Source organism: Fistularia commersonii, chromosome 20 (assembly GCF_037954325.1).
Source record: "Fistularia commersonii isolate RoL2024-O1a breed Wild chromosome 20, RoL_Fcom_v1.0, whole genome shotgun sequence".
Classification (NCBI taxonomy): Eukaryota; Metazoa; Chordata; class Actinopteri; order Syngnathiformes; family Fistulariidae; genus Fistularia; species Fistularia commersonii.
Window position 1 is genome coordinate 1,908,894 of NC_141303.1, and position 11,107 is coordinate 1,920,000.

General features: G+C 41.2%; 1 protein-coding gene across 2 annotated transcripts in view; it reads right to left on the minus strand.

Annotated features, from left to right (window-relative positions):
• The window catches only part of klhl29 (kelch-like family member 29), a 414,899-nt gene extending 404,006 nt beyond the window's left edge, over positions 1-10,893 (minus strand). Inside the window, exon 1 of one of the 2 annotated variants that reach the window (XM_086166945.1) lies at positions 10,461-10,893. The gene's annotated coding sequence lies outside the window, so the exon portion shown is untranslated. Of the gene's footprint in view, positions 1-10,445 lie in introns of both variants that reach the window. The other variant, XM_086166946.1, reaches the window with a different exon arrangement.
• Between the last annotated feature and the right edge of the window lie 214 nt (positions 10,894-11,107).

Here is an 11,107-nt window from a genome sequence, read left to right on the forward strand (position 1 = left end):
AAGAAAACTCAAAAATCCTACCGCAAAATATTAGAATATCATGAAAAAGTATTTTTTTGTTTTTTTAATTGCATTACAGAAGACAAATATCACAATATTCTAATTTTCTGACACAGTCCTGTATACTGAAACCGCTCACTGGCTGAGAGGATACGAGGAAATGGAAAAAGAAAAAAAGGTAGACGGACAAAAGCAGAGGGATCAGATGTTTGTGATTAATGCAATTGAACATTTGGAAATATAACTGTTTAATGATGATGCGTGCGTGTGTGTGTGTGTGTGTGTGTGTGTGTGTGTGTGATTATGGTAATGTGTTGTTTGCAGACGTCCATTTCAAGAGACAGGGAAGAAATAATATTCATATCCCCTCAAAGTGATCCTGGTCTTTTAAAGAAGGAAATTAGCACTTATCCCGCTCTTTAATCATCTTGATATTTAAGCCTCGTGCAGACGAGCGGCTGCAGACGCCGCCGGGTCCCTTTGAAGCGCCGGCGAACGTCTCGCGGGAGAAGGCGGGATCCTTCACGCCGCGAGCCCCGACCCCGAGAGCCACTCTAGAAACGCGCCACCGGTTCAGCCACGGGTGAGGCTGGAGATTTCGGCGTCGTCTCCGACAGGTGGGGGATCTGGAGATCGGCACCGTTGTCATTTTAACCGTCGCTCTCTTTCCCCTTTCGGCATGACCGCGCCGGCGGAGGAAAAAAGATGCCTTGATAAGCGAGCCGCTGACGGAGAGCTGCTCCGGGGAAAGAAAGCGGCGGTTCTCAGTGTAATCCTCGCTGAGGAGAACACAAACACCTCTTTCGAAGGCTACATCTTTGCAGCTAGCAACGCCTACGAACGCCTCTAATGATAAACATATCGAGTTTTGGTTCATATTTGCAATCGAGGTACGAATGAGCCTCTGCGCTGACACGCAAACAAACTCACAAGTTTTCTGTATTGTAGCTAGTAGCGTTGTAGCTAGTAGCGTTGCAGCAGTCATGCATGGAACTTTGCATTCTTTACATCGAATGCAATATAAACAAGTAAACAAAGTCGGAGAATGAGTGAACGCGGTGTCCGTAGCAGCAGTGATGAAGATAAACAAACGTTTGAATGACAGATGTTGTAATCCTCGCTGAGGGGAACCTGTTTTGAAGGCTACGTCTCTGCCGCTAGCAACGCTTACGAACGCCTCTGATGACAAACAAATCGTCCCACGGATACGTTTTGGTTCATATTTGCAATCGAGATTCGAAGGGTATGTCTCTGCAGATAGCAATGTTCATTCATTCATTCATTCATTCATTCGTTATTGACAGCAGAACCTCGGCTTACGAAACGCCTCTAATTTCAAACAAATCAACCCACATACACGCTTTTCAATCGTATTTGCAATCGAGATGCGAACGCGCCTCGGTGCACGAACGCACAAACAAAAGCACAGGTTTGCTGCGTTGTAGCCTAGCGGCAGTCGTGTCTGGAACTTCGTGTTGTTTACATTGTTCATCGTGTTTTCCTGTTGAAGTGCTTTTTCATGCTTTTCATGCAGAACATTAGTGGCTCCCAGAAGTTAAAAGCGCTAGCAATGTGAAGTAGAAGTTAAGAATTACAGTAGATCTGAAGAGGGAAATAACAGCTAAACATGAGAGCGCTACGACACGGCTAAGTAAACCATGTGTACGATGCAAAGATGCGCTAACAAAGAAAAGCGATTGTTTGTTTGAATGAATGAAACACTTGAAGCTTGGTGGAGATAACGCTAGCGTTAGCGAAAATCTCATCGACGGGAAGGCTTTACTTTTGCCGATTTACCGAAGGAAACGCTAAAGGAGTGCAAGTGCTAACAAGAAGAGAAAGAAACACAGAAATAATTAAGGTAATTCCTTTCTATTTTTTGCCACAAATAAACCCATGAGAACAGTATGTTTTTGGTGCCGTAGAACGGATCAACTGGCTTCACATTCATCTCCATGGGAAATGTTGATTCGGTTCTGAACGGACACATAGAAGTGGTCCTACTCCCTGGTTCGTCTGCTGTCCCGATGCATGGATAAACACCCTGGCGTCTGAAAAGGTTCTGCAAAAAGATCCTCCAAATCCTCGGATTAATCAATAATGAAAAAATAATAATAATCCAAGTTGCAGCCACGATTTTATATTTGAGTTATAACGGCTTTCCTGTCAGGCTCAAAACAGAAAGCCTTGTTGTCGCCCGTCGCGGCTAATCTGTGATTATTTAACCAAAAAGAAGAATTAATTCATTCGTTCATTAAGCTTCAAACTCTCCCTGCCGTTCACATCACGCACTCCAGGTTTGAGAGGGGCTTATTGTCGAGTACCATCTGAAAATCAACATAATTCCCCCATCTTTGATGTTTCAAAACGCCGCTTCGCTTCCGACAGGCAGCGGAAAAGCTTTAAAAAAAAAAAAAAAAAAAAAAAAAACGCTTTTCCAAATTAGCAAAAAAATAAATAAATAAAAAAACAACTTGTGAGAGCGGCGCGAGGTACATCCAGGAAATACTGCGGCGACAGCCGTGCGCGGATGAACGAGTGAATCCCTTTTCGAAACACAAATGCAAATATTAAGAGACACGCGGACGATCAATAAAAGACTGATCGCCTCAGAAATTCATGATTTTTATTTTAATCTTCTGCTGAGATGAAACCCGCTCAGCAGCTCTTGAGCACATGAAGCCAAAACACCGTCTTGATCAATTTATATCATTTGGTGCTCGTTGCTTTCTTTTTATTTTAACATTTAATAAAAAATATATGATATATGATATGAATAAATAAATGAATAAATAAATACAAATGATAAATTATGATAGCAATTAAATTCACAACTAATAAAATAAAATTATAAAAATATAAATAATATTATAAAATAATAAAAATTCACGAATTCACATGTTATGTCAAGATGTACAACCGTTCACTCACTCATTCACAATTTAGAGACAAAATTCACCTTCTCCTTCACATGTTTGACATTCATAATTCACAAGATAAAAACATAAATAAATATTCACTCTCATTCACACGACATGTTGAAATATACAACCTTCACTCACTAATTCACATGTCAAGCAAACATTCACTCATTCGCAAGTAAAATAAAAAGTAATACATAAAATAGATAAATAAAAATTCACTCGACTTCAAAAATCATGTCGAGATATACGACCGTTCACAAGTAATTTGAACATGAAAATTTGACATAAAAATTAACTCAGTCATTCATAGGTAAATAATAAATATTTAAATTAATAATATAGTAATATATAATATGCATAAATAAATAAAAATTACAAAAGCGTCTTTGTGTACCTTGAAAAGCGCTGTACAAATCGTATGTATTATTATTATTTAAAAGATAAATTCTCATAAGTAATTAAATTCACAATTAATAAAATGAAATTATAAAAATTTAAATAATAAATAATAATATCATAAATAAATTAAAAATCACAATTTCACAGGTCATGTCGAGATATACCACCGTTGGCTCACTCATTCGCAAGTAATTTAGAGAAATAAAAATTAACTCAGTCATTCACAAGTAAAGTAAATAATAAATATTTAAAATAGATGATTAATAATATATTATATGAATAAATAAATAATACAAATGATAAATTATAATAAGTAATCCAATTCACAATTCATAAAATACAATTATAAAAATGTAAAAAATAATATCGTGAATAATAAAAATTCACAAGTCATGTCGAGATACATCAAGTCAATCATTCACTCATTCTTAAGTAATTTCGAGACATAAAAATTCACAAGTAAATAATAAATATTTAAAATAGATAATTAATAATATATAATATGAATAAATAAATAATGATAAATTCTAATGAATAAAAAATAAGTAAAAATTCTACGATTAATAAAATAAAATTGTAAAAATACAGATAATAAATAATAATATCATGAATAAAAGAAATTCGCAAATTCACACGACATGTCGAGATATATCAAGTCAATCATTCACTCAGTCATTCAACGTCCCAGATCTTCTGGCGCTGGAACCCCATGCGGAAACATGAAGAAGAATCCAACCAGAGACCTTCTGGCTGCAAAGCTGCAGCGCACAAGTTTCCATAAAAATTTTTAATCTTTATATAAATGTGTCCGCTCTGCCGAGATGAGAGCCAGGAAACCCACTCAGCAGCTCTTCAGGCAGACAAAGCCAAAAAAAAAACGTCTTACAAAACTGTCTTTTCACATCATTTTACATCACTTGGAGGTTGCTGCTGTTCTATTTTCTTTTTTTATATCGTAACCCTGTGAGTTTAAATATTTAACACTTTTAAAAGATCATCTTTCTCGCAAATGTGTGTTCACCAACTCTATTGTGCGACTGGCTTGCAGCAAAGGGCTACTGTCTGCTTTACTGTACTGTCTCCACACACACACACACACACACACACACACACACACACACACACACAGCTCAGGGATAGTAAATAAAAATCAATCTAAATAAAGGTTGTATTATGATTTACAGTCAATTAATATATCAATTTTCAACAGTATATTAAAATTCATAAAGCTGAGGATTTTGCACAGGAGCCTCCGAAATGGGTTTTGTGTAGGTCTAGCACACACACACACACACACACACACACACACACCATGGGGATAGTCATAAAAATCAATCTAAATAAAGGTTGTTTTGTGATTTAGCTTGAATTATTATTTTAATTGATAAATTAATTAAAATTTAAATTCAAAAAGCTGAGGCTTTTGCTCAGTCGCGTCCAAAAACGTTGTTGTGTAGGTCTAACATAAAGACACACACACACACACACTCAAACACACACACACCCCTCAGGGATGGTAATATAAATCAATCTAAATTAAAGTTGTATTGTGATGTGGCGTGAATTATAAAAATGATCAATTAATTAGAATAAAAATTAAAATTAATAAAGCGGAGTCTTTTACGCAGCAGCTTCCCAAAGGGTTGTTATGTAAGTTTAACGCAAAGACACACACACACACACACACACACACATAACGGACTCTTACACCGCACTCACTTTCAGCAAAGATTGTGTATTTCTTCATTTTTTTGAAGCCTTTATTTTTTTAATTCAATAAAAATAAAGAAGTGAAGTTTACACCAGCTGCCAGGGGTGAAAAATCAATGACGCTTCTGATCTGAAAAAAATAAAATAAAATTTAAAAATCCATATAAATTGAAGCTCAAACCGAATGGAGGATTAGCAGAGCGGCGGCGACGGCGCCTCCTCCGGCGAGCTGCAAGAACGTAACGAACGGCGGCGACACGACAGCTGTCACTCAAACGGACGGAGATGTTTGTTTACTTTACGGCATTACATGCATCCAATGACAGCGCGGCGTGGAAGCGGCGCTCGGCGGACTCGATCCACCTACGGCCCGGCGTCTGCACCCCAGACGGCTGATGGGTTGCTGACAACCTAATCACATCCCGGGGAGCGGCGACGGATTCCCCGGCCGGCGGAATAAAACGTGTGGATTTAATATCCACCGTACAAATTGCACGGTTGCGCTTTGAGGGATCGCTGTCAGTCACGACGAGCGGCGTGGAGGTCGAACCGAAATGGCGCCGAGGCCACACCTGTTACCCGGGGATCGCCCGGGAAATGACCACGACGTCCCTGGAGTTGCTGCCCAGCCTTAAATTTGTATTTCCACAAAACATACTCATTATCTGTGCTGCTTCTATGTCTATGCTGCTTTATCTTCAGTACATCATATTGCAGGGGTCGGCAACCTTTTACCATTCAAAGAACCATTCGGAGACGTTTCCCCGCAGTAAAGAAAACAACGGGAGCTACACAACCCTTTGGAAATTTTAAAATGAATTAACGGCATATAAGGTTGTTTTTGTTTTTTGTTTTTTTCCTTTAGAATCAGAATCAAAAAATAATTTTATTTGTCCCCGAGGAAAAATTGGGGTGCACATGGGGTAGCAGCATCTTATTGCGATGTTAGAATAAAAAAAAAAAAAATGTTAAAAAATATAAAATATATACATATACACAAATATATATACACACACACACACACACACACATATACATGCATATATATATTTTAAAAGTATATATATATATGTATATAAAAGTACATTATATATATGCACACACACATACATACACATATATATTTGTGTACATATATAAAAAATATTTACTATAAATAATAGAATATAGAATAATATACAGAATAGAAATATATATTAATATAAAATAAATAAATGAATATATATTTATATATAAATATAAATAGACTATATACACATACAATCATACATATATATGTATATATACATATATATATGCATGTATACAAAGTGCAAAATATATATATGTATACTATAAAAAAATGAATATGTACACACATATACCTATAACAAAAATCACAGTACAGAAGTTTGCGCTGCATTCATATATATATACATATATATATATATATATCTCATGATATATTTGCTATATCGCGAGGATGATGTGGCAATGAGGGGTTTGCAGGGTTGCTGGAAATTGAGGACAAAAGTCCTTCTCTGGGTTTTGCAGAACTAGAAGTACTATGTATAAGCAAAATATGTTTGGCTTTTTTTTTTTTTAAATCAATGAAAACCTGCAAAGAAATTACAAAATTACATTTTTGCAAAACATTTGGAGCACCAAAAAAAAAGACGTTGGGTTGAAGGTTACTTTTAAGCAAAACACACAATGTCTATTTGAGTCCTTGTATTTATGAAAAAAAAAATAACTTAAATTATTCACCGGCAGCAAACCAAAAATGCCGTCCTCTCTCTACGTGCTGTCATCCTTTTACTGGCGCGTGAGGAAAGAGTGACAAAAACATTTTAACGCGTTTTATTTAGATGTTTCAAAATTGCCATAATATTCATATTTTAAAAAGGAAGAGCTAAAAGAAAATAAATTTTAATTCTTTTCAAACGCCAAAGAGAGACGCATCATAGGAATCAAAGAACCGTTCACACAACAATTCACCCTCTCATCTACACGTCATATAGAGTTGACCAAAAAAACTGATTTTTACACAAAAATACTACACGCATTCATACACATGTACTGGGCAATACGCATGTATTTATGCTACATATATTTTTACAAACTTTATTTTTATTTATTTGTTTTGATATGTTATTCGCTATGTTATTTATTCGCTATTTTATTATTATTTTTATATGGATCAGATATAGGAAGATATAGCTATAGAAAAAGAAAATAGATTTTTTTTTTTTTTTTTTAATTTTGATTCTTCATTCTGCGAGCAGGAGTTGCTTTTAACAAAAACGCAATTCCCCCCTTGGTAATCATTTAAGTATTCTGATTCTCATTCACCCTCTCATTCACAAATAGACGTCCAACCATTCACCCTCTCATTCACTCGTCCGGACAAATTCAGACTCTCCGCTGAACCTCGTGCACGTTTTGGACTTCGGTAGGAAAGCGGAGAACCTGGAGGAACCGCACAGAAGAAGCCTGGACAACATGGAGGCCCGACGTATTACTTTCGGGATGGAAACCGGGGACTCTTTGTCCCGAACCGCTGCCTCAAGGTGGATAAAAACGGTTAGCATCCGCTAATCCCGAAACACCCTTGTTTCCGCTCTTCCAACCCAGACTTGGTTCATATTTGCCAACACAAAGAAAAAAAGCAAACACAAAAGTTTGGCAACCGAACCGGGACGTTTTCCCGATGGACGGAGACGAGAGAGAACTCCTCCTCCTCCTCCTCGCCGCCGCCGCTTTCCAGAAGCTTCTTTTCACCGGATCTGACCGCAACACTATTTTGCTCCATCTTCATTTCGCCGCCAAATCCCACCGGGAGCATTTCAGCAGCGGTGCAATTTGTCTGCACAGACGGTCCGATCTGATGATTTCCCCCTGAGTTTTGGGGCTTCTCTCCGTCTCCCTCCGGATACGAAGCTTCACGGGGTTTGATTGTCTCTCCTTTTTGGCGATCATGACTTAAAGTGCTTAAAGTGATTTCTGCCGTCTCCTGACTTTGCCCCGCCGCGTCACACCAACAAAGTTAGCGGTTTTCCGAAAAAAAAAAAAAAAAAAGAAAAAATTTTTTGAAATGAAAACGACTGCTGGGCTCAAATCGCAAGCAAGGATACGGCGCAGAACCCAATGTGGCTACACAACGAAAACCGGGAGGCCTGAGTCGCCACGGCAACACCCTCCAAGGTTACAGTCATTCGGTGAGTCGACCATAACAAAGATGGCCGACTCCAGGGATTTACTCTGCCGCCTTCAAATTCAGGGTCATGTGTCATATCGGTCCATACAAGTACTCGATTAGTACTCGCCGTAGTACCGACGTGTTCTATCGCAGTATCTCCATGCAAGCAGGTGTTGTTCATCACAAAATCCCATCACCAACCGCTACCTTGGCAACGAAATCCTTTCCAAAATGGCGGCCTGAGAACAAAACCGACACGAGGTGTCCTTCGTGGTTCTCGTGGCAACTCGGGATTAGCGGAAAGACCACAGGCGACTTAGCAACAGGACGGTTCACATTCTGCTCATGTTAAACAAGCCGTTAGCCGTTAGCGACGACTCCTTAATTGTTAAAAACCTGCCCGATCTTGTTTTCCGCTCGCACTCCGACGCCGCCAACAAACGTACACCACGATCGATCATCTATATTGATGTATTGATCACCATTTGTGATGCCAACGTGGCGACGTTCGCTCTCCGCGTTGCATTCGTCTTGGAAAAAAATGTCCGGCGTGACTGGCGAGCGTACAAGAACTGTAACCTTCTCCACCGTTTCAATCAGGGAAGAAGAATACGCTCCTTTAGGATCTCGCTTTCCGATCTGGATGGAGAGCCGGGCGGCGCCGGGCACAAGCAAGTATCTGGGAACTCAGCGGAAAATTAAAATGACGGTAAATGACCGAGGGATCCGCCAGCGAATCCAGAGGAATGACGGCGAAAACAAAACAATGAGAAATCTCGCGGAACGCTAGCTCGTCCGGCGAAACCCTCGCCCGGCGTCGCTGCGGGAGAGAAAAAACCTCCGTCCTCCTCGAGTTCAGTCGGTTTCATCCCTGCAAATTCAAAATAAATAAAAAGCAAACACACACACACACTCTTAACAGATCACTCGTGATTCTGCCTTCTCCTTTAACCGGCGAAGCTGACATCGACGTGACTGGTATCGCCGAGAGCGTGCACGAGCATGTGTGTGTGTGTGTGTGTGTGTGTGTGTGTGCCTGGCATCCACCACAGGCAACACCAGCAGCTCACAAACTTCACCCAAGAACAAAAACACACAGCGTTTCATCTGCGCTTCTTCTTTATGTCGACCGATTCCTCCATCGGTCCTCCTGACGGGCGGAAAATGGAGGGAGTTTGAAAAAATTCTTCTTTTTTTTTTTTTTTTTTTAAAAAAAGACCTGGAGGAGGAAGAGGAGGAGGAAGAGCGTTGCGATTTGCTGACCACGACAACGGGAGTCGTTTTTCACTTGGCCTTTACTAACAGGATGAGGCTCTCCGGGTAATTTCTAAATGAATTCCGCTGGCCGGCGTAAATCACGTTTGATGTAGAAGGATTATCCCCGAGATCGGGTTTGCCGCGTCGGGCGAAGGGAACCCGGAACCCGGAGCTTTCCGATGGAGAGCGAAAAACGCCGGACCGTCACGGAAGCCGGGTCAATTTAAGAAAGAAAAAAAAAAAAAATTGAAAATAAAAGCATCCCAGGAGTCCTTGAAATAGATGTTCAGGGGTCAAAATAAGAATTTTGAAATAAAATTAAAAGCCTGCGTCGGGGCGTAGGTCGACATGTTTAATATGTGTGATAAAAACACCAAGGGATGCAATTATAATATAATTCTATCATGAAAAAAAATATATTTATAAAACAACAACGCTGGGAATATTAAACGCCTAAAAAAAAAAATAATAAATATGACACGCATGTTCGGATTCAAATCCCGAGGCCAGTTTAGCCAAAGTCCCCGGAAATGTGTCGCTCGAGGGAAAGGAGCGGAAAGGAAAAGAAGGAGAAGTTTATGGAGATTTAAAATAAACATGTTTTATATTTAACAACAAGAGTGTGTGTGTGTGTGTCGAATCTGCGTCCATCCAGGAGCGGTCGACCTGGGCAGAGGTCGAAGGTGCAACCTGTTCACTGTAATTCGATGGCGACAACACCTCCACACAAACACACACACACACACACACACACACAAACACACACACACAAACACACACACAAACGCACGCAGTTTAGAAGGAAACCAGCGCTCCTCCCCTACATTCATACATTCATTCATTCATGCATGCATTCATTCATGGCAACACAAGTGGTGTCTCAACTCCTGGCGTCCACGCAGCACGTCAACGTTACACACACACACACACACACACACATGCATAAAAATATAGAAGGGAAGCAAGGTTGCACACACCGGCTGAGCGCTCACCTCCGGCGGCCGCCGGGCAGCTCCTTCCCCCGGGCGTCCGTCCGTCCGTCCGCGGCTCCTCGGCTCCGCTCCCTCCGCCGCCGCCGCCGCCGCTGCTTCCGGATAAACGCGGTGTTTTGTTTTGTTTTTTGTTTTTGTTTTTTTTTTTTTTATCCCGCACGGATCGCCGTTCGTATTTTCCGGTGGTGTTGCTAGTGATGGTGCGTGGGGTGGGGGGGGGTGGGGGGCGGGGGAAGGGGGAAGGGACGCAAAACGCACCCACACCGGGCTCGTCACGCCGTGGAGTGGAAGTGGACCGGGACGGAAGTGTGACCCCCCAACCCCCGCTTCTCCGGCTCGCAGCACCGGGATGGAAGCAGCGTCTGCCCCGGACCGCCGCTCTCGCCGTGTAGCCACTTTACTCCCTCCTCCGCCGCTCCTCCCCTTTCACTCCTTTTTCCTTTTTTTCTCCTCTCCTCCTCTTCTTCCTCCTCCTTCCACGCAAGCCCTGCAGCGCCTCCCACCCGCCACTCCGCGCAACGTCTCCCCCTGCACCGGGCGCCGAGGCCGGCGGACGTGGGAGCCGCGGGAGCCGCGGGAGTGGAGAAGGGAGGTGGGCGGGGAAGGGGGCCGGCCCGCCGCCGGGGATCGTGAGGGGTCGCCGGGGG